Source organism: Pinus tabuliformis, chromosome 1_1, assembly GCF_031772625.1.
Source record: "Pinus tabuliformis cultivar Carrire ecotype Pingquan chromosome 1_1, CPIR1, whole genome shotgun sequence".
In the NCBI taxonomy this organism is placed as follows: domain Eukaryota; kingdom Viridiplantae; phylum Streptophyta; class Pinopsida; order Pinales; family Pinaceae; genus Pinus; species Pinus tabuliformis.
Window position 1 is genome coordinate 961,263,055 of NC_142297.1, and position 27,971 is coordinate 961,291,025.

A 27,971-nucleotide genomic window follows, 5' to 3' on the forward strand; every position below is an offset into this window, starting at 1 on the left:
TCTTTCAAAAATTCCAAATGGGACTTTGACTCAATGACTCATAATAAATTTTCTTTTGAATCAAATATCCCTACAAGCATGAAGAACATTCTTTGACTAATGAAAATAATAATAATTTTTTTTTCTTCTTTTGCTTTTACATGAAATACATATTGATATAAGTACAATGATTATTATGAAGACCGAACCTAATTACATATTCAACAAGATCTCCACGCCTTTTAGCTTCTGTTAATGGTCTGCTTAATCCTTCAGCTACCAAATGAAATAATAAACGTGATAGCGAATATCCCTAACTTAATGCTCTTGCAACATGGAAAAAAGCTGAGTCTGACCCGTTTATGAGTATTGCAAAGGACACTGACATGATACAACAGATAACCCAACTAATGAAACAAACCTCAAAGCCCAATGAGTCATAAACATTCGAAAATAGATCCATCTAATTCTGTCATAATCTTTTGATAAGTCAATCTTTAACACCATACCTTTTCATTTCTTTGTTTTGAGACTATGAAGGCCCTCCCGAGCAACGCCAATGGCCTCATGAATCTGCCTGCCCTCTAGAAAAGCAAATTGCTCCTTTGCCACATTTTCATACAATTCCAGTTTCAATCTGTTAGCAATAATTTTTGCAATGATCTTATAAACAATGTTGCATAGAGAATCAATCTTTGGGATTAAGGCACTAAAAGTAGAGTTGAATGGGTCATACATGTGCCCTAATTGTCTGCACTCTTCAACAACCTTCAGGAGATCATCCCTAAGAAATTCAAAACTATGAAAAGAATTCCACCAGTCAACCATTAAGCCCTAGACTTTTATCCCGCTGAAAATTGTGAAGGACCTTTTGGAGTTCTTCCATTGACATAGGTTCCATAAGGGATTGGTTTACTTCATTTGTGAAACTAGGGAAATGTTGAGCAAGGCCAATTACCTCTAGGAGAGATGCTTCTTGGGGAGCCTTGAACAAATTACTGCAATGATTTATCCCCAACCTGGCCAGATCTTCAAAAGAAGAGACTCTGCCTCCATTCGGATCATCCAATTCCTAGATGGTGTTTATAGCTCGTCGACCCTTAGCAAATTGTTGGAAAAACTTCGTATTTTCGTCACCGCTTTTGAGCCATATTGCTCTGCTTCTTAACCTCCAGGTCTTCTCTCTTTCCTCATTCTTTTACAGGATGCTTCTAATTGAACGATTCTTTGTTTTGACTCCTCCGATGAGTAAACCCCCCCTAGATCTTCTTGCTGCTCCAACTCTTGTTTGATCTTTTTGAGATTCTTCTTATCCCTCAATTTCTTTGCAGAAGACCATTCTATTGTAGCCCGTTTTACCCTTTTTAAGTTTGCAGCAAATTGGGCTGATGCTGAACTATCATTTGCAGGATTAAAATGGTTCCATTGTTTAGTGACAAGGTTACGAAAAGACTCGTCCTTAATCCAAATCGAATAAAATTTGAAAGGAGCCCCTGGTTTATTTAACCCACTTTTCAATTAAAAAAAAATGGATAGTGGTCTGACTGGCCACCCACATCAACTCATTGACGAAAGAGTAGGATCTTTTCCATAAGTGATTTAGTGATCAATTTGTCTAGCGATCATCGCATCACCTGTTCTTTTGTTTCTCCATTGGGGCTTATATTTAGTAAGGTCAACATCACAAAGTGAATGAAAACATCAACAAGGGATTTGGATGAGTGTGAGTCCCCCATATTTTTGATGCTCCCAACGAGAAATTCAAGTCATCCCCCACAAGGAAATTATCAACGTTCAAAAAAGAACGATCCATTAGTCGTACCTAAAGAAGTTTCTGTCTTGACAAGGACCATAAATATTCACAATCTTCAATTCCATTCCCAATTTAGCTACAAAGATGTCGGCCCCCAAACCCCTTCCAAACCCCAGGACTCGAGGAGCTTTTCTAAATTAAATGAAATGGAAAATGCAATTGAAGAAATTTTGTAAAAGAAGTGATTAGTTGTTGGAATAAGGATTAATTCTTATTTCCACTAGGGATATGGGGTCAAATTGGTGCCCCTCTTAAGTTGGTTGTTGAATGCTTGTGGATTAGGCCCTAGAGGTGGAACCCTAAAAGAAATAACCTCAAGCCTAATCAAGAACAAGGTGTGTAACCAAGCCCTACTAGAAGGGATTCCACTTAGGGAAAAGCCTTCAATTAATAGATTGATTATGATGCAAAATAAATTGAAACTCTTGAAGAGGAGCTAAGTTGCATGAGACAGGGAAATGTGTATGTGTTTCTAAAACATAAACACATTGGATATGTGACCCCTCAAAAAATTGGAAACGAGGATATATATATAGTGAAACTTGGAAAGAAATCATCATGAATACATGAGCGAGAACATTTAAATGACAAACATAAATGACAAGGAATGCTCCACCATCTTATATTAGGATCCTCATCATTAATATCACCCCTTGCCTCTACCTCAATCCTCTAGGGACATTAGTCAACACCACCCAATTTTGATGAAATTGTGTAATCCAAGCTTTGAAACATGCTATGAAAAGCCTAGCATGCCTAATCAATAATTTTGGTTTGAGTGAATATTACACTTTTGCTAAGGCCATCACAGTGGAGTCCAACAAGAAATATCACTAACATCGAGGTACATAAAGGGCTTGGTGCTCTTGTTTAACTACCAATTCCATACCTTCATAGAATATAATATCTAATGAAAATAATCCTGAAATTCTGATTGACTTTTTTTTGTTGGCTCATCCCATGGGGATTTGAACCTTGAATCTCATTGTTTACATAATATTTCATCTGGCAACAATCACCAATTAAGCTGCACCCCATGGGCTTAAGTTTGCTAAATTTTGAATCGGATATGAAATTCTACTTTCTCCATATGAAGGTTGATGAGGTTGGAAACACTCTCAAACATCTGAAAACAATTAATAGTAATGTTAAAAATTTAAGTAAAAGTGATATTTCTTTTACTTTAAGAATTTAATATTACCACTAATTAACAACATTTTGGTGCAAACTGAGAGTGAAACTATTTTTAAAGAAATTTTTTGTGTCGGAGGTTTCTAGAAGTCTCATTAATTCATAATTAACCTTTGTTTAGGCAATAAAACCAAAAATGTGAGTCCCAACAATTAAATCAAGGCAAAATCAAACAAATTTAATTTGGAAACACATTGTATAAACATTGAAACACATTTAAGTTTGTATGAAACACATTTTCAAGATGTGAATTGTGTTTCATACAAACTTAAATGCATTTCGGTCGAGTTTCATTGTTTCGATACGAAAACGTGACTGATAAGCAAGGGGGCCAAGTTTCTTGCAACATAGATAAGGAGCCTAGGGCATAGACCAACAAGGAGAGACAAACCTCACCTTACAACAACAAGAGAGATGTGTGAGTAGAAACCCTAGACATCCCTCTCCAAGTGACAAAGTTTCCCTTCAAATGGATTGATCTAATTAGCCTTGTAGTAATCTTTTAATTATCCACAAATTGTCTTAGCAAATATTTGATATCAACCAAGAAAGAGAAAATCCATGATCAACACCAAAGATTTCATGAAAACAATTCACATTTTGGCAAATGATCACAACAATTCACACACACACACACACACATATATATATATACTGCATTTGTATATATTTATCAAAGAATTAGAAGCACATGGCATAGTTCTATCTGACAAAAAGATAGAAATGTTTAAAGAAAGCATAGAATTTCTAGGAATCATAGTTGAGGATGGACAAATCCAGATGCAGCCACACATTGTTCAGAAAATAACAGAATTTCCAGATGAGCTACAAGATAAAAATCAAATTCAAAGGTTCTTGGGAATCCTGAATTATGTACACAAATATATTCCCAAGCTGTCTGTAAAAACAGAACCAATAAGGAAACATCTGAATGGGGGATGGAGTAGCTCGACCACTATTGCAGTGAAAAAACTAAAGGAAGAGGCACAACATTTGCCAAAGTTAAAACCACCAGGAGATGGACAGTTAATACTACAAACAGACGCTTCAGATGAATTTTGGGGAGCTGTGCTTCTCGAAAAAGATGCTAAAGGAGAAGAACAAATTTGTGCATACAAGTCAGGTGAATTCTCTCCTCACCAGAAAAACTATTTTACAGCTGAAAAAGAAACATTGGCCATATTCAATGGCATTCAAAAATTTGAATTATATTTGGTGCCTGTAAAGTTTTTAATTAGAACAGACTGTAAAAATTTCCAGTTCTTTTTAAATGCTAAGATTGGTAGACAAATGGCTTGAGGAAGGTTACTTTCCTGGCAAATTTGGTTTCAGCAGTATGAATTTGAAATACAGTGGATACCAGGAAATTCAAATTGGTTAGCAGATGTGCTAACAAGGGAAATGAACAAAATGTTCAGATTTCAGTCAACACCATCTGTATTTGCTATACCAGGAAGAAAAGACAGCAAGCAAACACTAGCAGAAAGACTTCATCAACTAGAATATCAAGTTCCAGAAATAGCAGAAGAAATAAAAAATTGGTAGCAATCAGAGGGTATAAAACAAAGAACATCAGTGCTATACTAGGGTTAAATGAAGAACTTTGCAAAGTTTACCCTTGTGAAGGAATGAAAGTCAAAATTCTATTTAGAACATTATCTGATTTATGGTCTGTTACATGGACATATGATATGATCAAAGTATTGAAGACTTTAAACTTCTATCAGCTGGTGGGATGCATAGATTTTGGGATAGGAATATTCAATACAGCAAAATTCTGTAACATGGATCATATTCCTATTCAAGCCGATATAGCCAGATGGATTAGATCTATGAGAATACCACACATATGGGAAGAACTTAATAGAGCCTTCTCACAAAATCCTGATAGCAATTATGATGCAAATGACTCATTTCCAATGTATAATATTATTGAATCACATGCAGATTGGATAATTAAAGATGGGTTATGTCAAAAGAAAAGAGAAATCAGAATATCTCAAAGTATTGAAAGATCTTTAAAATACTTGAGATTAGAATCCACACCATGGGAAACGATTGGTCTAACAGAAGATTTAATGTTTAACCCTTTTGATCAGATGTGGGAGAAAGCAGGAAATAATGCAACCATCTTCAAATTAGTCCAAAACAAAAAATTGATTCAAGAGTTTTCAGAATGGTTCAAATATTTTCCAGAAAAATATGTGGTCCACAAAAAGGCCATAATCTATGAAGCAAAGAAGATCATTGGGAAAGATAGAGCCGTTAGATTAATTATTAATGTAAGGTTTCTTATTACTTTAGTTATTTGTTCAGGAAACTGGACAGAGGATGTATTGTGTATAGTAACATTAATTTTAGCATCAGGATCTTGCAGCAATGTTCAGTTCGATTTTCAATGGCTTCAAGGTGAAGAAATCAACATTCTTTGTATGCAATGGATACAAAATTCCATTGACAAAGAAATTGATTTTTATGATCTAACAGGGATAGAACTTGCAGTAAATCATGTCAGACATCCAACGGTAGATAAAATTTGGATACAAACTTATGAAGTTGACAGCTTGGCACATGCAAATGCTCTCTGTAAAGGCGAAAGATATAAAAGGATTGTCGAATCTAAACAATGGGAGGAAGGATCATAGGCACTATACAGGGGCATCAGTCCTAGTTGACAGTGGGGCCACCCACAATTTCAAAGATGCCCAGTTGGTTCAGAGGCGGGGCGTTCTGGGGCTTTTCAATCCTCGTACCAGGTGACTGTACCATACAATGCATTTGATATGTGCCTGCCTTGACAGTAGTTATGGGGAACTACTCAATGACGGACCATTTCTTTGTGGTCGATGTGCTAGACACCAACGTGGTGATGGGTGTCCAATGGCTGTATTCCCTTGGGTGAGTCATGATGGATTGGAGGAAGCCAGAAATGAGGTTCATTGGGCCGAATGGAAAAACGGTAGTTTTGAGAGGCGTGCAGTCTTATCCACCTCAGATAGTCTTGGCCCACAGGATGGAGGGAGATCTGCGACATGGGGACGTTGCATGGGCAGTAGGGCTGAGGATTTCAAAGGTTGGGGGACATGCTTAGCCACCATCAATAGATATACAGGCTTTGCTGGACAAATACGCAGTTGTGTTTGGGGATATTCCACTAGGGCAGCCACCAGAGAGGGGATTTGAGCACACTATTGAGTTGGAGCCGGGTGTGCAGGCAGTGATCACCACCCCTTATAGGCATCCCAAGGCCTATAAGGATGAGATAGAGAAGGCCATTCATGAGCTATTAGCATTGGGCCATATCAGGCCAAGTTCCAGTCCCTTCGCTTCTTCAGTAGTACTGGTGAAGAAGAAGGATGGAACCCTTCGTATGTGCATTGACTACCCGACCCTCAACCAGAAGACACTGAAGAACCAATATCCCATTCCCCACATAGATGAGCTGATGGATGAGCTTAGATGAGCCAAGTACTTCTCTAGGATCGATCTGCATTTAGGGTACCACTAGATCAGGGTGAGGGATCAGGATATCCTTAAGACAGATTTTCAATGCCACTATGGGCACTTCGAGTTCCTGGTCATGCCCTTTGGGCTGACCACCACTCCAACCACTTTCTAGTCATGCATGAACCATGTCTTCTGGGGACAGTTGAGGAGGTTCATGCTGGTTTTCTTCGATGACATTTTGCTTTACAGCCGTAGATGGGAGGAGCATCTCCAACACTTGGAGGAGGTACTACGCATCCTGGAGGAGTAGCACTTTTATGCCAAGCTATCCAAGTGCGAGTTTGGCTTGACAGAGATGCTCTACCTAGGGAATACCATCGGTGCTGATGGGGTGAAGGTCCATGAGGAGAAGATATTGGCCATCCAGGATTGGCCGGTACCCCGGGATGTGACTACGTTGAGGGGTTTCTTGGGAATTTGCACCTACTACAAGAAGTTTGTCAAGGGGTTCTCACAGCTGGTAGCACCCTTGACCGATTTGACCAAGAGAGGGGCTTTCGCATGGACTAATGGAGCACAAGTTGCCTTCGATTGCCTCAAGGAGGTGATGAGCAGTTGCCCGGTCTTGGCACTTCTAGATTTTTCCCAGCCCTTCACCATGGAGTGTGATGCATCTGGTGTGGGAGTGGGAGCAATTTTGTTACAGGATGGGCATCCCATTGCTTTCGAGAGTTGGAAGCTCCTACTGCATGAGCTGTTATATTCCATATATGACAAAGAGATGTTGGCCATCATGCATGCATTGGCCAAATTTCAACAGTACTTGGTGGGCAACAAGTTTCGAGTGAAGACTGATCACAACAATCTTCATCACTTCATGGGGCAGCAAGGCCTCAATGACAGGCAGCAGAGATGGGTCAGCAAGGTGCAGGCCTATGACTTCGACATAGAGTATGTGCAGGGAAAGCACAATGTGGTGGTCGATGCTCTATCTCGAAGACCAGCTGGTTTATCCCTCATGAGCATCTGCCATGATTGGAAGGCTCAACTATTGGTGGAGTACTCCAAGGACAAGAGGGCATGCGAGGTCTTGGAGGGTACCCATGCAGATGAGCGTTACCGAGTGATGGATGAGGTCATCTATTACAAGGGGCGCATTTTCCTAGTACCCAACTCGTAGTTGAGAGAGAGGGTGCTCCAGGTAGCACATGACTCACCATTATCCGGGCACCAAGGGTTTCGGAAAACATATATGGCAGTCAGGGAGAGATTCACATGGAAGGGCCTCAAGGGGGACGTGCTGAAGCACGTACAGGAGTGTGAGGCATGTCAGAGGAACAAGGGGGAGCTGATCCACCCTGCAGGATTGCTACAACCACTTCCCATCCCTGAGGGGAAATGGGAAAGTATCTCTATGGATTTCATCACAGGGCTCCCCACAGTGCAGGGGAAGGACCACATCTACGTAGTGGTTGACAGGTTGACCAAATATGCCCACTTTTTTGCCATTCCCACTAGATACACGACTACACAGGTTGCATAATTATTCTTTCGGGAGATTTTCAGGTTGCACGGGCTCCCCAAGAACATTGTGAGTGACAAGGACAGCAGGTTCATGGGAGGCTTTTGGCAGGAACTTTTCAGATTGGTAGGGACCCAACTCACTCCTAGCACCAGCTATCATCGTCAGACAGATGGCCAAACCGAGAGGGTTAATCAATGGCTAGAGACTACGTGACCGGTCAGTAGAGGGCTTGGATTCGGTGGTTGCATCTGGGCAAGTACTGCTACAGCACCACCCACCGCATGTCAATTGGTATGACTCCTTTCCATGCTTTATATGGATATGATGCATTATCTTTTGCTGAGATTGTTTTTGGAGACAGTGGGGCGCCAAAGGCCAAAGATTGGGTCCAAGAGAGCCAATACATCCTCAAGACTCTCAAGGATAACTTGGTGACAACCCAAAATCAGTAGAAGGTGTACGTAGACCGACACAGGACAGAGAGGCATTTTGAGGAGGGGGACTTGGTGTACCTCCGGCTACAACCTTACATGCAGTCCATGCTAAAGTAGAAGGGGGTCGAGAAGCTACAACCCTGCTTCTATGGGCCCTACCGAGTGATTAGACGAGTTGGGGAGGTGGCCTATGAGCTAGAGTTGCCTTTGGGGAGCAAGATCCACAATGTATTTCATGTCTCATGCCTTAAAAAGGTGCTGGGACAACAGGTGACAACAACAACAGATTTATCCCCATTGGATGATGAGGGCCACTTGGTTTTGGAACCTGAGGCCATCTTAAAGAGCAGGGAAAGGAGACTGAGGAGCAGGATCATCAGGAAGTTCTTGGTGCATTGGAAGAACTTGCCAGATAAGGATGCCACTTGGGAGGGTGAGCATATTTTGGAGCACCCAACTTTGAGGTTGCTTGAAGGCAAGCAACATTTGGGAGGGGAGGACTGTCGTGTCCCTTCTCAAATGCATTTGTAACAGGGTGTTGCTACACAATTTTGCACAATTTTGGCTAAGGAAGAGAACCCAACATTTTCGACTTAGGGACTTACAAGGGAATTCGACTTGATTTGGCTGCTAGTGGAATGTGGGGCCCACCCACATGTGAATTCAGACTGGGCCATTCAAATGGCTTGGAGGGAAGTCGAATAATTGGATGGAGGGGCCCACATGAGGCAAGGAAGGCCCAAGGAGTTAAAAGGAGGACGAAGCTCTCATTTGGATTCATTCTTACACCTTGCAATCAAAATTACTTGACTGTTCGCTTTACTATTTAGCTAAGTCAATTGGTTGTTTAGCCACGAATCTCTCAAGTGGGAGATTCACCCTTTCCTTCGGGGGACCTCCGTGCCCGCCCTAGGGAGGTAGTTCCATAGTCATTTCAGGAGATCCGGGAGTGTGTTACAACACTACCATTCAACCACAAATAGGGAGTGCGTATTTCTGGCCAACTGGAGAATATGCAGGAGTTGGATCTATCATTGATCAACCATTTGTTGGGAGAGTTAGAGGATTGGGACAGAAGCAACATGCCAACATTGCTTGTGAGTTTTGCAGCCAGTAGAGCCAACGTCCTAGCAGTTCGAATTACTGGGCTTGGGGATAGGGTAGAGGGTCAGTCCAATATTTTCATGGAGCTTAGGAGATGGTGCCATAGGCCGGAAGCCCATTCGGGAAGTCAGGGGATTAATAGTAGTGGTCAGCCCAAAACTTTGGGACCATTTTCGGGAGGATTTACAGGCAGATTCCAGCATGCCGAGTTTTGCAGTTGCAGCTAAAGTTGGGCTCCAAGGGGGTCGAATTTCAGAGTCTAAACTAGTCAAATTCCTTCGTGGGTTTTTCTGGGTTTAGGCCAAGGAGCCTGGGGTTAAAAGCATATGATTTTTTGGGCATAGGAAGTGGACTTTTCAGCCATTCGAACCTAGCAGAAAGGCAGTTTTTTGGGCAGCGCAGTGCAGATTGGTGCAGCAGTTGGAGCAGCCATCAAATCAACCATTTTCTCACCTGGGTTTGGTCATGCTTGTCCATTGAGACAAGCCCAGGTGCACCATTCTATTATCCATTGTATTTTGCCCTCAAAGAAGTAATAAAATGGCTCAGTAGTTCCATATTTGCAGCATTTCCATGGGTGTTTAATGTGTATTTCGTTTTTATATTTTGCTGCACAGATTATTTGCTTTATATCACTTGTATTCCTATTTAGGAACATTACAGGGGTAATCCAGTGAAGATATTGGGAAGAGTTCGAGTTTGTTTTGATCTGAGAAAACAAACTAGAAATGAACTTAACATGAAGAACACTTTTAAAATTCTTTACCTGAAATTTGATGGAGAGTTTGTTGAAGTCCTCAATGAACTATTGTGTTGTTTGTCCAAGTGTTTTCTTTGAGTTGTAGCTGTTGTGCCAACATTGCATCCTCATACCTTAATTGTTTGAACTTTGAACCACTTATAGGCGATAGAGTTGAAATCATCCCAAATGCCAATTAGATTTGGTGGTTGTGGGCACCGGATTTACGTCTGTTTCCTTGTGAGGGCTTGCTCTTCCTAATGAACTTTAGTGACAATAATCTTGAGCATTTATCAGAATAGATTGAATCACGAAATAGGCTTCTAGATTGCGAAGCTAGGAGTCAAGCTTGTTTCCATTTAGGGTTTTGTCAAATTTAGGGATGGAAAGCTTGTTGTCTTGTGTGAAGCACTTTTGGGATATGGGGATGACCATAGGTTGATTGTGCTATTGTAACAACAATTGTTGTCGGGGGGCTAATAGTAGGGTTTGTTGCTGAGTGATCATCAATTGCTGGAACATGGACATTGTGTTTAGCATCATTTGTGTCTGAAACTTGTTATGTTATTGGCGTTGGATAGCCAACTGTTCCAGCAATAATTGTTGTTGTTCTTGCATTTGCTCCATAGAAATTGAATGATATTAAATTCCCTAGAGTTGCAAGTGTTTGGAAGAATTGTTGTGAGCCATAATGCAATAAATGATGACAGAATGTCTATTGGAAGCCACAAGCAATGCTTAATAGAGCACAGATGTGGAGTGGGCCACACATGTTAAAATTGCAAGTGCTTGACCTTTCTGTGGGTTTTGGTGGCAAATCCATGGATTTGATCAGTGGTTTCACTTAATAACCATCAGTACAGGAATAAAACCAATGGAACATGAAAAAAACTAGTGTTATAGCCATGAAAACTAGTGGTTTCACTAATCAGTAATCATAAATAGACATATGGTGTCTGTGGCAAAATTGCAGAAATCTTGCAGAAAAGCTGCGAAATCTTTTCTGAGGGATGTCTGGGTGACAATTGGTTACTTGTGTCCTGATGACTTGAAATCAGGAATAGGGGTGTCAATGTGCCTGCAAATCACTTGAATTGCTTGAAAAAGCTTAATGGTTCTGGGCAAGAAAAAATCCAAAAGGGAGCTGGAATCATGAAACTGTGAAATGATCCTAATCTACAGGGCTTTGATACCAATTGATATATGCACCAGTGTTGCAAAAATCACAAAATTATTGCTGTCATCATGATATATCGCTATGTCCCATTGTCAGAAATTATATCACTGGAAAAAATTAGTGGTTTTTTTCCAATTTTTAAATATTGCGATATATGAGCAATATATCATCTGAAAATAGAAAATATTGGTTGGCTCCAGAATTTTTTGGATTTTGCTCATTTTGAAGAGTGAAAGCTAGGGATTGAGAACAAAGGGGTCACTCACTATTACATTTGCCCATAATAGGGCCAGAGGGAGGGGGCTTCTCATTGTGTTTAAAAATCAAATAAAAAAATAAATGTTTTGTATTTTTTAAAGTCTACTGATATTTTCCAATATTTTCTCCAATGTTGCCAATAAATTGTTTTCTGGACCCTTGGCAATATATGCACAGTAACGACAATGTAAAGGGAACTCACATTACAAGTGAAGTCAAGGAGCCATGCATGCACAAGAGAAGAATTGACAGAAGTGCATATGTAAATACAGTTTATATTGCAATGGCCATTACCTCAAGAGGTTGTCATTTCCAACACTGTTGAATTTTGGCAAAGCTTACCTTTCAACAGTGGGTCCTCGGTTGCTGAACCACTAATCTTGCAAAAGCATGTTCTGCTGAATCTCAACTAAACTTTCTCCTTACAATTGAAGATTTTGATTTGTAACTCTTATGATACAGATTAAATCAATTCTGTAAGTAATATATGAGGCCTGTTTTTATTTTGCAGGGATGCAGTGGGTTAACATACACTTATGCTGTTTATAGTGAACATATCAAAATCAAATTTCACTACACTCAAGAGCAGATTGACAATATTGGAGCTGCTAAAGACTTTGGAGCTTTTGTTGCTCTGGTTTCTGGCTTTTTTTACAACTTTTACGCACCATGGGTCACTGTGTACATTGGGGCACTTCTGCGAGTATTTGGCTATGGTCTGGTTAGTAGCCTATATAAAGCTATCACTTCACTAATTTGTCCTTTATCATTATGTGTTTTAGAGTGATGTCTTTGTTGCAGCATTTCAACTATCAGTGTTTTAGAGTGATGTCTTTGTTGCAGCATTTCGACTATCAGTTATATTTTTATTTAATTTTAAGTATCAGAAATGCAATTCAACTGACTCTGAGCTTACATTTCTAAATTTGATACAGATGTGGTTGACGATTGCAGATGATACTCCAAGATCTATATGGATGGTAAGCAACTAATTTTCTTAGCTATGTGATAAATAGGTAGGAACATGAGTTGAGGATGCTGTCATTTCTTCTGCAATACTTTTCTCCAATTCCTAGCATGAGAGATGTTGTAAGGTTTATTGCCCTTTGCACATGCTTTTTACCTTATTTTTCTGTTAGAAATGCCTCTTGATATTTTTCCTTATAGCCAGCCTATGTTTCATATTTTGTTATTATGGGTGACAGCTGTGCTTGTATGTGGCATTGGGAACTGGTGGAGATGGTTGGATTGACACAGCCTGCATGATGACCAGGTTCAGTGTCTAACATTATCTTTTGTGCCATAAGATGTCTTTGAATTAATATAAAATTTAAAGAAAATTGAATATCTCATATTGTTTATTTTGATGCAGCGAAGTAACTGTTTGTGTTGGTTCTTTGTTTTTGCAGTGTGGAAAACTTTGAGGATCATCGGGGCACAGCAATGGGTATATTAAAGTCTCAGCTTGGGTTGAGTGGTGCCATGTTTGTAACTGTAAGTATATGTTCCTTTATACAGGCTTGAATCATATGCTTTTAAAAAAGTGGCAAAAATTGGAAAGTCATATTTTCTGACAAAAATTAAAAGCCTAATATTAGAATTTGCACTGTACATCGGTAATATCAGATTGAAGGGCCCTTCATTGAATCCATCCATTTTTTTCTTGTCTGAATGAACTTTTGTCTTTAGCAGTTCTGCTTTGGAATGGTTCCAGATAAATTAACTTTTCTTTTATCCTTGTCCGTGACTAATTCTCAGCCATTTGATAAATTTTCAACTATACAAATTTGGCTAGCACTGGATTCTGACTCAGCTGATTCTCTTCCTTTGCCATATCTAGGATAAATAAGATATGACAATTTTTATTAATGTACAAGAAGATATAGTTTATGTGCTACTGTATACTCTCAGTTGAAGTTACTCCATGTGTTATGTTTGTCTGTGGTTGCTTAGATATTGATTTTCATGCATGCTCAGATGAAGTATAGTGAGGATTTGGTTCTTTACTTTGATATAACAGTTTACACTCATTTAATTTTCTGGATCCTAATGAGACATGTTTTGCAGATTTATCAAGCTTTTCTGAAGCCTGATGTAAACAAATTTATCCTTTTGATAGCTGTTGTACCAACTGTTCTTTACTTGCTGCTGGGATTTCTTATCAGCCCATCAACTCAAATTGAAAAGTACAGGGATATAAGAGGCACCATGTTGCGATTCAAAGTTATATATGTAAGTGAGTATCCATAGTCTGCAAAGGAATCATGACAATATGTAGTGTATATGTATGGACAAATTTTAAACTGTCATCTTTCTTTGGTTCAATTCATTCAGGGCATGATTGTGCTCCTAGCTATATTCCTTACATTGTCAATGATTATTCAGGGATGACCTTTCCACAAGGTATTGAGGTTCCCAATTGAAAACATACAATTTTTTTATTTGACTTTGGTGCTAAAGGATATTGAAAACAATGATTGTATATATCAGAAATTCCATCAAAACTGGCCAAACATATTGAGTATGTAACTAGCAAAGGATTTTTAGTTTGTGGATACATCTTCTTACTCTCTTTTCTCCTAATGGTTTGGATCTTCATAGTTTTCTCTTCTTTTCTGCATTTGAGATGTTAAATTCTCTGGATATCCTCAATGAATGTGGAGTATGCCTATCTGCATGCTACTTGGATATGGTTCTGGATGGATTTGTTGACTAAAACCAGATTTAGGATCCCTTTAGGACTTGAATGTTTGTAATATCCCTTTCTAGGAATATCCCTCGACCACAAGCAAACTCCAACCAGAAAAACACACAAGTGGTATAGTAGCCAGGAAGCTCACAGAGATAAAAATAACAGTAGTGCAATATATAATAATGCATACACGGAATATAGCAGATACTCAAGAAATGCAGAGAGAAATGCTAAGCCATTTTATTATGCTGAGTAATGGACAGAGTACAAAGGTGATCAGAAAGATAGCACCTCGACTTGCACAAGGCAAGTGAAGAAATACACTCAGAACAGAAGAAAATGGCCTCTCTCTGAATTGCGTCCAAGCTGTCGGAGAACTGCTGTGCTGCTGCTACTGCTAGAATCAAGTGAGGATTTGGGGTTGTTCCCCTCCACAGAAAATGCTGAAACTCTGGAATCGGCCTCTACTCAATAAACCCAGAAAAACCCAGAAAGCTTTTCTGAAATAGCTGACCCCCGAAAATCACCCCCTTGAGGATCTACGTTGTCCCTCAAGGCTCTGCGCTGCCACTGAAGTAAACCCTCCAAGACTCTGCCCGAAACTCTGCCAAAATCCTCCAATATGCAAGGGTTGATCCCTTGCTCAATCTCCCAGCTCAAATCCTCCACATAAACCCAATCCGGAACTCCTACCAGAAGGAACTGCGTCTTCCTCTCTCAAGACTGCGCAGTCATCACAATGCCCAGTTCCTCCTCAACTCCAAAATCGATCCTCCTGCAAAAGACTGATGAAACTACCTTGCCCGAGCAGGCACTCGAAGTCCCCCGGGGCTAAGGGTGAGATCTCTGAACAGAGACACTCGATGCACTAAACAATGCTACAGACAGGCTAAACAGCGAGCGTGCTGTAAGTCGAAGTGACTAGCTCAAATGCACATAATCGAATGCCAAAATGAGGAGGCTTCTCTCTCCTTTATAGCGTTGGCCTCTCTCAAAACCCTAAAGCCACCTCCTCCAACGTAGCCATCTCTTGCCACGTGCTCCTCTCCATCTGCGCAGTCCCTCCAAGTGTCTACGTGGGCCCCCTTCTCTACGTGGTCCTATGGCCCCCTTGGCTCCCCTTTAAGTTACAACGTTGTGCTACTAGGGAGTGACTTTATTCTAAAAGTGAGTTATGTCCCCCTTTCCTCACCTTTTTATTTATAAATAACTATAGAAGGCAAAATTGAGCAAAATCGAATATTCCAATTAGCCATGGCTAATTAGGAATATTACAGTCTCCCCGGAAAAATGTTGCTTGTCCTCAAGCAACTGAAGTGATGGATGTTGCAAGATTTTCTCACTCTCCCAAGTGGCATCCTCATCCGGTAAATTCTTCCACCTCACCAAGAATTCCCGGACCGTTCTGCTCCGCAGCTGCCTCTCCCTGGTATCAATAATAGCCTCTGGCTGCAACACCAAACGCCCCTCATCATCCATGGGTGGTAGCTCATCTGTCACTGTCATCTGCTGCCCCAATGCCTTCTTCAGGCATGATACATGAAAAACATTATGAATCTTGCTGCCTTAGGGCAGCTCCAACTCATATGCAACCTGCCCAATCCTGCGTATCACCCTGTATGGCCCATAAAAGCGGGGCTTGAGCTTCTCAGCCCCCTTCTGCTTCAGTGACGACTGTCGGTATGGCTGTAATCGTAGGTAGACCAAGTCGCCTAGCTCAAACTGTCTCTCCACTCGACCCCTGTCAGCATACAACTTCTACTGGTTCTGCGCTATAGCCATATTGTCCTTGAGAGCTCGGAGAATATCGTGACTCTCTTGGATCCAAATCTTGGTTCTCGGAGCCTTGCTATCACCAAACATCACGTCAACAAAAGATAAAGGATGATATCCATACAAAGCATAAAATGGTGACATACCAATGGACATGTGATGTGTATTGTTGTAGCAGTCTTCCCCCAGATGCAACCACTTCAACCATGCTCGCTGCTGCCCACTGGCATAGTTACGCAAGTAGCCCTCTAGCCACTTGTTAACTATCTCTGTCTGCCTGTCTATTTGTGGGTGATAACTGGTACTCGGTGTCAACTCCGTCCCCACCAATTGGAAAAGCTCCTGCCAAAACCCGCCCATGAAACAGCTGTCCCTGTCACTAATGATGGTCTTAGGAAGACCATGTAGCCTGAAGACCTCTCTGAAGAACAACTCGGCCACCTGCGCTGCTGTGTAGTGTGCGGATATGGCAAAAAAGTGTGCGTACTTTGTCAGTCGATCAACGACGACAAAGATACAATCCTTGCCCTGTACCATGGGCAACCCTGTGATGAAGTCCATCGAAATACACTCCCATTTCCCCTCCGGAATGGGAAGAGGCTGCAATAATCCTGCGGGATGGCTCATCTCCCCCTTGTTCCTCTGGCAAACATCGCACTCCCGGATATGCTGGAGTACGTCCTCCTTGAGGCCCTTCCATGAGAACCTCTCTCTAATGGTCTTGTAGGTTTTGGTAAACCCTTGATGGCAGGCCAATGGTGAATCATGTGATGCATGAAGTATCTTCTTTTTGAGTTGAGATCCCTCAGTTAAGAAGATCTGGTCCCTGTAGTAGATGATCTCATCGACCACCTTGTACCTGTCATCCGCCACCTGCCCATCCAGAACCTCACATGCAAATCTGTCCTTGGAGTACTCTACTAAGAGTCGAGCCCTCCAGTCTATGTCCAAGCTCATAAGAGACAACGTGGCTGGTCTACGTGAAAGGGCATCTGCTACCACGTTGTTCTTACCCTTGACATACTCAATGTCAAAGTCATATGCTTGGATCTTACTGATCCACTTCTGCTGCCTCTCCTGTAGCTGTTTCTGCTCCAAAAAGAACTTGAGGCTGTTGTGATCAGTCCTCACCCTGAACTAGTTACCCACTAAATACTACCGGAATTTGGCCAATGCATGCATAATGGCTAGCATCTCCTTGTCGTATATAGAATACAACCTCTCGTGCGGAAGGAGCTTCCGGCTCTCAAAGGCTATAGGGTGACCTCCCTGCATCAACACTACGCCGATCTCCTCTCCTGACGCATCACACTCCAAAACGAATGGCTGCGAAAAATCCGGTAATGCAAGCACTGGGCAGCTGCTCATAACCTCCTTGAGCCTGTCAAAGGCTCGCTGCGCTGTATCCGATGAACTGAATGCCCCCTTCCTAGTCAGATCTGTTAGGGGTGCAACAAGCTATGAGAAACTCTTAATGAACTTCCGGTAGTAAGTACAAATGCCAATGAATCCCTAAAGTTCTGTCACGTTCCTCGGCTTCGGCCAATCTCTGATGGCCCTAATCTTCTCCTCGTGAACTCTCACTCCGTCCACCCCTATGATGTGTCCCATGTACAACATCTCTGTCAACCCAAACTCACACTTGGAGAGCTTGGCATAGAACCGCTGCTCCTCCAACATGTGCAACATTGTCTCAATGTGCTGGAGATGCTCCTCCCAAGTCCTGCTGTAAATGAGGATATCATCAAAGAACACCAACACAAACTTCCTTAAGTGACTGCGAAAGATGTGATTCATGCAGGACTAGAATGTAGCTGGGGTGTTGGTTAGCCCGAAGGGCATCACCAAAACTCAAAGTGTCCATAGTGACACTTGAAGGTGGTCTTGGGAATGTCCTGCTCCCTCACGCGAATCTGATGGTACCCAGATCTCAAATCAATCTTTGAGAAGAACCGTGCTCCTCTCAACTCATCCATCAACTCATCGATCCTGGGTATGGGGTACCTGTTCTTCAATGTCTTCTTGTTCAGGGCCCTGTAGTCAATGCACATCCTCAATGAGCCGTCCTTCTTCTTCACCAACACTACGGGAGAAGCAAAAGGACTTGTGCTCGGCCGAATGTGCCCATGAGCCAGCAACTCCTGAATGGCCCGCTCAATATCATCTCGATAGGCCTTGGGATGCCTATGGGGGGTAGTAATCATTGCCTGTATGCCCTGCTCAAGCTCAATGGTGTGCTCAAACCCCCGGTCCGGTGGCTGTCCCGGCGGAATCTCCCCAAACACTGTGTCATACTGGTCAAGGATGGACTGGATCTTTGGATGTACCATCTGCCCTGTAGTCCCTGCCTCTGATGCATGCAGCTCCACCGCCCAATCTACGTCTCCCTTCCGGAAGACTACCTCCATTTGATGAGCCGAAACAGTGTTAGGCGGATATGTGTGCTGTCCCCGTATCTTCTCATGCCTCCCTGTCTTCTCATCATCCAATTTGTTGTGACCTTCCCTAGAGTGATAAGCCATTGGACACCCAGTATCATGTTGTTGTTCAGAATATCGACCACGAAAAAGTGGTCAGTCAGTGTGTAGGTGCCCATCGTCACTGATAACTCTGGGACATAACGAGCACACACCATGGTCTGATCTCCTGGGACCAAAACTGAAAATCCATCGAAGCTCTCTATCTGTATACCTCTCCGCTCAACCATCTGTGCATCGATGAAGTTGTGGGTTGCCCCACTGTCAACCAAAACTGATACTCGCTAGCCACGTACTGTCCCCCGTACGTGTAGCGTCAAATACTTGGGAACTCCTCGCAATGCTGCAAGGGCCCCTCCGGTAGGTGCAAAAGCTGCACCACCTGTTACTGGCGGTGGAGGTGGCAAAGGACCTTGCGCGGCATGACTATCTCCTGCCCCCACATCATCCTCCTCATCCTCTTCCCTGCTGCTCTCGGAGAAGACCTCAATAAAATGTGCTTTGCAAGCAGCACATCTATGTCCCGGTGCCCACGACTCCTTATAGGTAAAGCACAACCGCTTCTTCTTCAGCTCCCTCCTGGCATCATCATCAATCTAGGCTCGTCCTAGATTCCCCTTTGGATGTGGAATCCTCACATCCTTCCCCTTAGGCTGGAAAGTCTGTCTCTGGGGGTAAGGTGTCCGTGTCCTGGGTAAGGCATCCTGTAAGTCCTGGGTCCTGCTAATAGCATCTTGGAGTGTGGCTGGTCTAGTGGATCGGACTAAACCTCGAAGTGGCTTTGTTAACCCCTCAACATACATGTAGATCCTCCGTGTCGCGGATAGATCTGGCACCATCACTGAAACCCTTAAGAAATCTGCAATGTAGGTCTCTGGGTTCCCGTCTGTTTGAGCCTCGTCAGCTCAACAAAGTGCTGCTCTGGATCCCTCCGGTCAAACCTCTTTATCAATCTCCTGGTGAACTTGGCATATGTCGTCACTGTGGAGTGTCCGAGTGTAACCATCTCGTGGAACCACTAATCCTGGGCCTCACCATCCAAATGTAATGCCGCCACCTTGATGGCCTCTGTCTCCGACATTTGGTTAAGCTGGAAATAGATGTCCAGCTTCTCCACCCAAGACTTTGCCGAACTGTTTGATGAACCATCAAACGTAGGCAAGTGGAATCTACTAGCTGCGCAATGGGTGTCACCATCATGATAATGCCGGTATCCTCTGTGATGGTCGCAGGGTCTACTATCTCGCTAGCGCTGAAAAAAGTCTCTGAATGAGAGAGCATCCCTGAACTCCTGCCCATATGCCTGGTACTTTGCAAAATAATCGCCCATATGACCGGGCTCTGCTTCTTGCTGGGCTCCGGCCCCCGTGTTTTCTCCTAAGAAAGTGGGCATGGTAGAGCGTGTAGGGGCATGCGAGGCCATCTGCTGAGTAGTATCACGCTGAGTGGCACCCTGCTCTGGCAAATGGTGGGATGCACCCAATCCCTCACCAACATGGAAAACTCGTGGGCTCTCACGCTGTCTAGCCTCCACTGCCGTGAATCTCTGCCCCATCACCTCGATCTGCCTCGAGAGATCCTGCACTGATTTGAGGGGCATGTCCGCAAATCTCTTCCCGTCCTCATCTGCCATCGGATCCTCCTGCTCTGCGTCCACCACAGGCTCCTCATATTCTGTGTCCACCACCCGAAGACAGTCTCCCTCTCCGTAGGTGTTCTCCAACCTATGCTCAATATCTCTGTATTTCCTACCTCTGTAACAGATGTAGGGCTTCTCCCTCGGTGTCATAGACTGCTAGCTCCACAGGCTGGGCCAGATCTATGCTCTTATACCACTGTAATATCCCTTTCCAGGAATATCCCTCGAACACAAGCAAACTCCAACCAGAAAAACACACAAGTGGTATAGTAGCTGGGAAGCTCACAGAGATAAAAATAACAGTAGTGCAATATACAATAACGCATACACAGAATATAGCAGATACTCAAGAAATGCAGAGAGAAATGCTAGGTCATTTTATCATGCTGAGTAATGGACAGAGTCCAAAGGTGATCAGAAAGATAGCACCTCGACTTGCACAAGGCAAGTGAAGAAATACACTCAGAACGGAAGAAAATGGTCTGTCTTTGAACTGCGTCCAAGCTGCCGGAGAACTGTTGTGCTGCTGCTACTGCTAGAATCAAGTGAGGATTTGGGGTTGTTCCCCTCCACAGAAAATGCTGAAACTCTGGAATCGGCCTCTGCTCAATAAACCCAAAAAAACCCAGAAAGCTTTTATGAAATAGTTGACCCCCGAAAATCACCCCCTTGAGGATCTATGCTGTCCCTCAAGGCTCTGTGCTGCCATTGAAATAAACCCTCCAAGACTCTACCCGAAAATCTGCCAAAATCCTCCAATATGCAAGCGTTGATCCCTTGCTCAATCTCCTAGCTCAAATCCTTCACATAAACCCAATCCGGAACTCCTACTAGAAGGAACTGCGTCTTCCTCTCTCAAGACTTCCCAGTCGTCACAATGCCCAGTTCCTCCTCAACTCCAAAATCGATCCTCTTGTAAAAGACTAATGAAACTACCTTGCCCGAGCAGGCACTCAAAGTCCCCTGGGGCTAAGGGTGAGATCTCCGAACAGAGACACTCGATGCACTAAACAGTGCTGCAGACAGGCTAAACAGCCAGTGTGCTCTAAGTCGAAGTGACTAGCTCAAATGCACATAATTGAATGCCAAAATGAGGAGGCTCCTCTCTCCTTTATAGCGTTGGCCTCTCTCAAAACCCTAAAGCCCGCCTCCTCCAACGTAGCCATCTCTTGCCACGTGTTCCTCTCCATCTACGCAGTCCCTCCAAGTGTCTACGTGGGCCCCCTTCTCTACATGGTCCTATGGCCCCCTTGGCTCCCCTTTAAGTTACAAAGTTGTGCTACTAGGGAGTGACTTTATTCTAAAAGTGAGTTATGTCCCCCTTTCCTCACCTTTTTATTTATAAATAATTATAGAATTCAAAATTGAGCAAAATCGAATATTCCAATTAGCCATGGCTAATTAGGAATATTACAATGTTTATCACAATTGAGTTGACACTGATTCATGTTTTTGATAAAATGTAAATTTTCTAAATTTCTAGTCTATCTCAAACGATCACAATATATCCAAAAGGTATGTCTACAATATCATCCTCTCTCCTTAGTCTCCCTGGATCACCGAATGAGCTTATTGGTCATGTAATGTTTCACTATGGGCTTTGTTCTGACCAAGTATTCTTTGTTTACTAGTGTGTGACTAAGTCACCCAACGTAGTGTTCTTTTGGTATATACTACATACTACAAGCATCCATTGGTGAATTCTACATGGGATAAAGCTTTGGAATAAAATCATTGTGGGGCCTAGTCTGAAGTAGATACATTTGCAAGATGAATTTAAGATTCTACGTAAACATAAAAATATTAGCATATATTGTGCAATTTATCATTGTTTTCATTTTGTTTAAAAAATTCTAGGCTTTCAGTCTGGTGTAATGAAATAAAAAATTAATTTCCTACCTAGAGATAAAAGCAATTTAAAGACTCCAACAAAATTTCCTTATAGGGATTGCATACAGAACTGCTCTATTCTTCCCCCCTTTTTTCCATTCTCAAGTTTCTTCAGGTTCTTGTTTTCTTGCTGCTGGAGTGGTGCTAATGAGAGCTTCTGCCATGCCAACACCAACAACATGGCTATTGGTATTGATTGATTAACAGCTTGATATCACACAATTGACTTGATATTAGCCAGACAACATTAATGGACGGAAAGCCAAACCAAACTGCCATGACATATGTTAGTTATGGTAGCTTCAATTACCTGTAACTGCAAGCTACTATGTTGTACAAATAGATAATTGAATTGTGAGTGAAGGATTCTTTTAGTTTAGCAACAGAGATATGAAGCCTAGGAAATCAGATAGGTGATATTTGGAATTGGCAAGGTTACTTGGGAGCGGGAGTGAAATCAGGAGCAGGAGTGACATTTTCAAAAGCTACTGGTTTGGGAGCGAATCCCGGAGCGTTTTATATATATATATTTATTTATTTATATTTATATTTTTTATATTTTGATGCATATATGTCAACAAAAACATATAGAATGATGAATTAGATATAAAAACATTAAAAACATAGATTGAACCATATAACAACAATTATCTAGAAGTTATAATCTTCATCAACCACGTCCATAAGTTAGTAACATTGTAACATACAACATATTGAGTCTCATGATTCATCAATCTTAAAGTTTCAAGCTTTCATAATTCAATATATAACATTTATCATCATTGATCACGAAAGTTGTACTTGTAAGCTAAGTGTAACCATTACAACAAATAATATCTAACATGAAATGAAATGTTATAAAATGAAATGAAATGAAACAACTTTCAACTTTCATGAAGAATCACATCCGTAATTCATTACTAATGGGTTATAATTGCCAACTTCAAACTTCAAACTTAAATTGTCATATATTGTTTAAAAAAATATCATAGTAAATATTAAAGAGTCAATAGTTATAAAAACTACTAGAAACTAGAAGAAACAAGCAAATCTATTATCTATTGCTTATGCTTGGGCCTCTTGCCACCACGAGAAATGGCTAACTTTTTAGTCTTGTTGGAAAATCAGGATCTTTGTCATTAATATCACCCTCTAAGCATTAATATCTCGAGGTATCTTTGTCATTACCTCTGGATATATATAGGGATCTTTGTCATTAATATCACCCTCTAAGCATTAACATAAGATAGAAAAAGCATAGCATGTCAAGTCAAGATTTTGTTTGAGTGATGTGTACATTCTAGGAGGGTCATGATAAAGGAGACATCAAGGTACATAGAGGGATTGGTGCTCTTGGTTAAATACAAGTTCCATACCCTAACACATGACAAAATTCAATGGAAACATTGCAATCCCCAAATCCCGAAATCGTGAAAAACTGATAAGTCTGCTGGATTTTGAATGAAATCTAAAATTCTACTTTCTCCATATGAAATCCAATGAGGTCGAAACCACTCTCAAACATCCTGAGTCATTTCATGGTAATGTTAAAAATTTAAGTAAAAGGATGAAAATGAAGATTAAGGAGAATGTCGCATTACCATGAATCACATATTAATACTAGGGCCATAGGTTTGATCATTAAGCTGCCCCACTCAAAACTTATTTGTTTCTTTGAAAAAAACTGCATTCGGAAAATTACTGCAAAAAAAAATTGCAAAAAAGGCTAAATGCTCCTGAAAAGGTAGGGAGCATCTTGTTTTTAGGGAGCGTGCTCCGAGGCGCTTCGGAGCCGCTCCTGCTCGGAGCGCGAATTGGGAGCAGGAGCGAGAAGGGGGGGGGGCTCCCCCGCAACCCTGGGAATTGGAATCCCTTCCCTGTAAATCGGATTATTGCTCTCATGTAATGTCCCTCTCCAATCCATAGAAGCATGAGAAGCTTGGAGTCATAGTCTATCTGGATTATGGGCTAATGACATGAAAAATGGGATCAACAGAATAAATTAATAAATAATTAAATAAAGGTGGTAAAAAGTCACTTTAGAAAAATAAAGTGACCCATGGTTTTTGCTTACCACCCATGGTTCTTGGAGGATAAAAATATCATAAAAGAGAGGAGACGTAAGGGGAGAGAGAGGTTTGAAGAAATTATTTGTGAATTGACAAGGAACTCAAGCAGCATACTGAGTGAGGGAGAAACCCTTGATATTTCCTAGTTTCGGTGTTAAAATATACACCCTAGTTGGAAGACTCAACCTTAAGGGAGAAATTGCCCTTAAGGTTGAGTCTTGACAAGAGCACAGAATAGATTTGTATTTTAACTAGTATCACAACGTTCCTTCAAATTTTGTAAAGAAATAAAACAACATTGAATACAATAAATAGATTCCTCTGAAAACTAATTTCCTTGAGGCCGAGTTACCTTGGGCCGAATTCATTTGAGGGAGCCAAGTTACAGGTTCCAGATTTGTATTTTTTCCTTGTATCTCTGTGGGTCGAAAAACCCAGGGTTTCCAGATAGTGAAATGACAGAGAATTGTTGTGGGTGATTTTATTTTGCAAAGTGTGATTTATCTCTCTGGTTTATTTCCGCTTCATATATTTAATTCTAGAATTTAAAAATACCAATGATTTTATTTCTTGGTGATTCAATAATTATATGGGTAAATAAATAATATTCCGTGGATAAATTAAATTGCCGTGAGAAAATTAATTTGGCTGTTATTAGAAATTTAACAAGAGACGCTGCATCAACATAGCAAGCTCATGAACTTTTCTTGTGGAAGGAAAAATTTCAGCTAAGGGGAAATCTATTTGCAGCTAAGGAGAATACTTCCCTTGCTAAGAGACAGTGTTGACTTTTTGTAGCATCGGGAGGTATTCCCGCATGGCAAAATGGTCTTGAAATTGGCCTAGAAAAATTATATAAAATTTTTATTTGATTAATCATGTTGGCCCAGTCCAGTGAAGGGACATGTCCCTTGGGTTATCGCACCCATTCGACTTGTATAAATAAACATTGTGATGCGTCATTCCAACACCGAATGAAGAGCAAGTTTTCTCTGCCATTCTTACCTCTTGGACAACCACATGTGTGAGAAGAAGGGCGGGTTTGGATTTGGAAGTTGATTTCTTTTTTTGGACTGAGTTGACCAGAGTTGATTGAGTTTAACTGGGTGTCGACTGTAGCTGACCACAGGGCCGTAGTTGACTGCAATTTGACCACAGAGTTTAGAAGGGATTTCTGACAAATTTGATTAGTGTTGACTAGCATATGTTTGACTAGGTTTGACTGGTATTTTGACTTTGATATTGGCACCTATTTCTAGACAAATTGCTGATTTGTAAACCTTTCTAAAGAATAATTTCTCCTAAAGAAAATTTGTTGTGTTTTCTCCTAAGGTCGTGTTTCCCAGGGTAAAATTTGTTCTTTCTATTGTGCATGGCTGTCTTTCTATGACATTTACTGTTTCTGCTGCATTGACTGTTGATATTTTCTGAAGTGTAATTTTTCAATGATAGTAGTGGCATAAAATACTGGTTGGAAATCATTAGGATGTAATTATATGACAAAATATCAAATTCTATTGGACATCTTGTAGAAAAATTCAACACAAACAACACTAATGGAAGGTCATTAGCTATATGTAATTGACTTATATGTTGCAAAGATCCATAATTGGTTTGATGGAGATGTTGATGTCGTAGCATGTCAATGACATTGACATTGGCTACCATAGCAACAAACCCTTTTTTCTTTTAGGAAGGGGTTTTCCCCAACTTATACATATGATTGGATTCATCACGATATCCTAAGGCAACCTCCTTAAAGGCATCACTCATGTTCTTTACAACCCATCAGTCCAGCGAAAGTACCTCCATTTTATTGTGTATGATGCAATAAATGGAAAGAAGGTTTGGTTCAACACTTTGATCAAGAAGAACTTCTCTAGACTTAGCTATATCAATGATGACATCTCCACAACCTACAACTTGTATTATTGAATTGTCACCAATAACCACTTTCTCTCCACTGTGTTTCTATCTATAATTAAAGAGAAAGTATAAGTGTTTGGTCATATATTGGGTAGCTCTAAAATCAACAATACATTCTTGTTGAAAAGAGGTAGATCAAAGTGCAGATTATATTTCCTGGTGTGCACTATGTGGAGATCCAACAATCTTATTGAAAAGGTCTTTAATGCCTATTGTAGATCTTGCAATCTCATCAATCTTATAAAGATGAGCAAGGCAAGAGATGAAGGGTTGGCCCTCCTTATGATAGTAGCTGCATATGGCTTTGTTCTTCTTGGAGGATTTTTAGTATTCCCCTTTACCGTGATTGGAATCATATTTAAGAGGGGTTGAGACAACCTCGAGATGGGCTTGACAGGGGTAGGGGTTGGGTAATTTACCCATATTCCTCAAAGAGGCTTGATGCTAAATGGGATTAGAGAAAGCTTCCTCAAGGGTAGGAATTGCAAGATCCTTGACAAATAAAGGAATGTTGCAAAGTGTCACAACAAACAATTTGAATGTTTGGGAGATATTATTCAAAATAATACTCACAAGATGTAGATTTGGTTTGCCTATTGTAGATACTGCAATCTCATCAATCTTATGAAGATGAGCAAGGCAAGACATGAAGGGTTGGCCTTCCTTATGATAGTAGTTGCATATGCCTTTTTTCTTCTTGGAGGATTTTTACTATTTCCCTTTATTGTGATTGGACTCATATTTAAGAGGGGTTGAGACAACCTTTAGATGGGCTTGACGGGGGGGAGGTTGGGTAAGCTACCCATATTCCTCAAAGAAGCTTGATGCTGAATGAGATTAGAGAAAGCCTCCTCAAGAGTAGGAATTGCGAGTTCCTTGACAAATAAAGGAATGTTGCAGAGTGTCAACAAACAATTTGAAGGTTTGGGAGATATTATTCAAAATGATACTCACAAGATGTAGATTTGGTTTGCCTTCTCTCCTACCTTAATAATGTCATCCTTCAGGCTTTTAAACATTGCAATATCCTTATCAATTGTGTGGAAATCACCCATCTTGAGGTTGGAGAGTTTAGTTTTGAGTTGGTTGACTTTAGTGGTATTCATTGTTTCAAATATGGTTTTGAAGGTATCCTAGGTCTCCTTTGCTCCTATGTTATCCTTGTTATGATAGTTTCTCCCAATGATTTGAATCCATTGTCTCAACAACAATAGAATGAAGGCTCCTTATGGAATGAAAACTTCAAAACATGCTTTGAAAGATCCAAATGGTACAAAACCCTAGCTGATTGTAGAAATTAATGTGCTGGCCTCCAAAAAGATTGAACAATGCCAAAAAATATCTTAGATGGAAGGCATCACCTAGGTTAGGGTTTATATCTCTAAAATCCCTAGGGAAACCCTGGAAGGGAAGATATAATAAAGCTTTAACTTCACATTGTAACAAATATGCCATTATCAAGTAGTTTTTGGGTTAACCCTACATTGCAGGAATCGTCCCTCGCCTCCCACCCCCCCTCAAAATGCACCAGAATTGTGCATTGTGGGGAACCATGGCTGAAGCTTCCTCAAAACCATGCTTCCAGCCCAATTTGCGTGGTTCTTGCAAATTCAGAACTGCCACATGTCGAACCATTCTCCCATGTGTCGATTTGTGCTCTTGTCATGCTTTTTGGATGCTCCCTAGATACTCCCTGGATGCTTTCTAGACGCTTCCTAGATTCTCCCTAATTGTAATGTTAAATTCTTAAAGTAAAAGTGACATTCTCATTTATCTTTCATTTTCATCCTTTTACTTAAATTTTTCACATTACCATTAATTGACTCGAGTTGTTCTGA

The 27,971-nt window shown here is 41.1% G+C and overlaps 1 pseudogene across 1 annotated transcript in view; it reads left to right on the forward strand.

Moving 5' to 3' along the window:
- Positions 1-27,971, forward strand: part of LOC149217682 (protein NUCLEAR FUSION DEFECTIVE 4-like) — a 283,964-nt pseudogene that overhangs the window by 30,039 nt on the left and 225,954 nt on the right. The window contains exons 3-8 of the transcript XR_016250688.1: positions 12,179-12,388; positions 12,603-12,647; positions 12,873-12,940; positions 13,077-13,161; positions 13,735-13,899; positions 14,002-14,070. The product of XR_016250688.1 is annotated as a protein NUCLEAR FUSION DEFECTIVE 4-like (transcript). The remainder of the gene's footprint in view (positions 1-12,178; positions 12,389-12,602; positions 12,648-12,872; positions 12,941-13,076; positions 13,162-13,734; positions 13,900-14,001; positions 14,071-27,971) is intronic.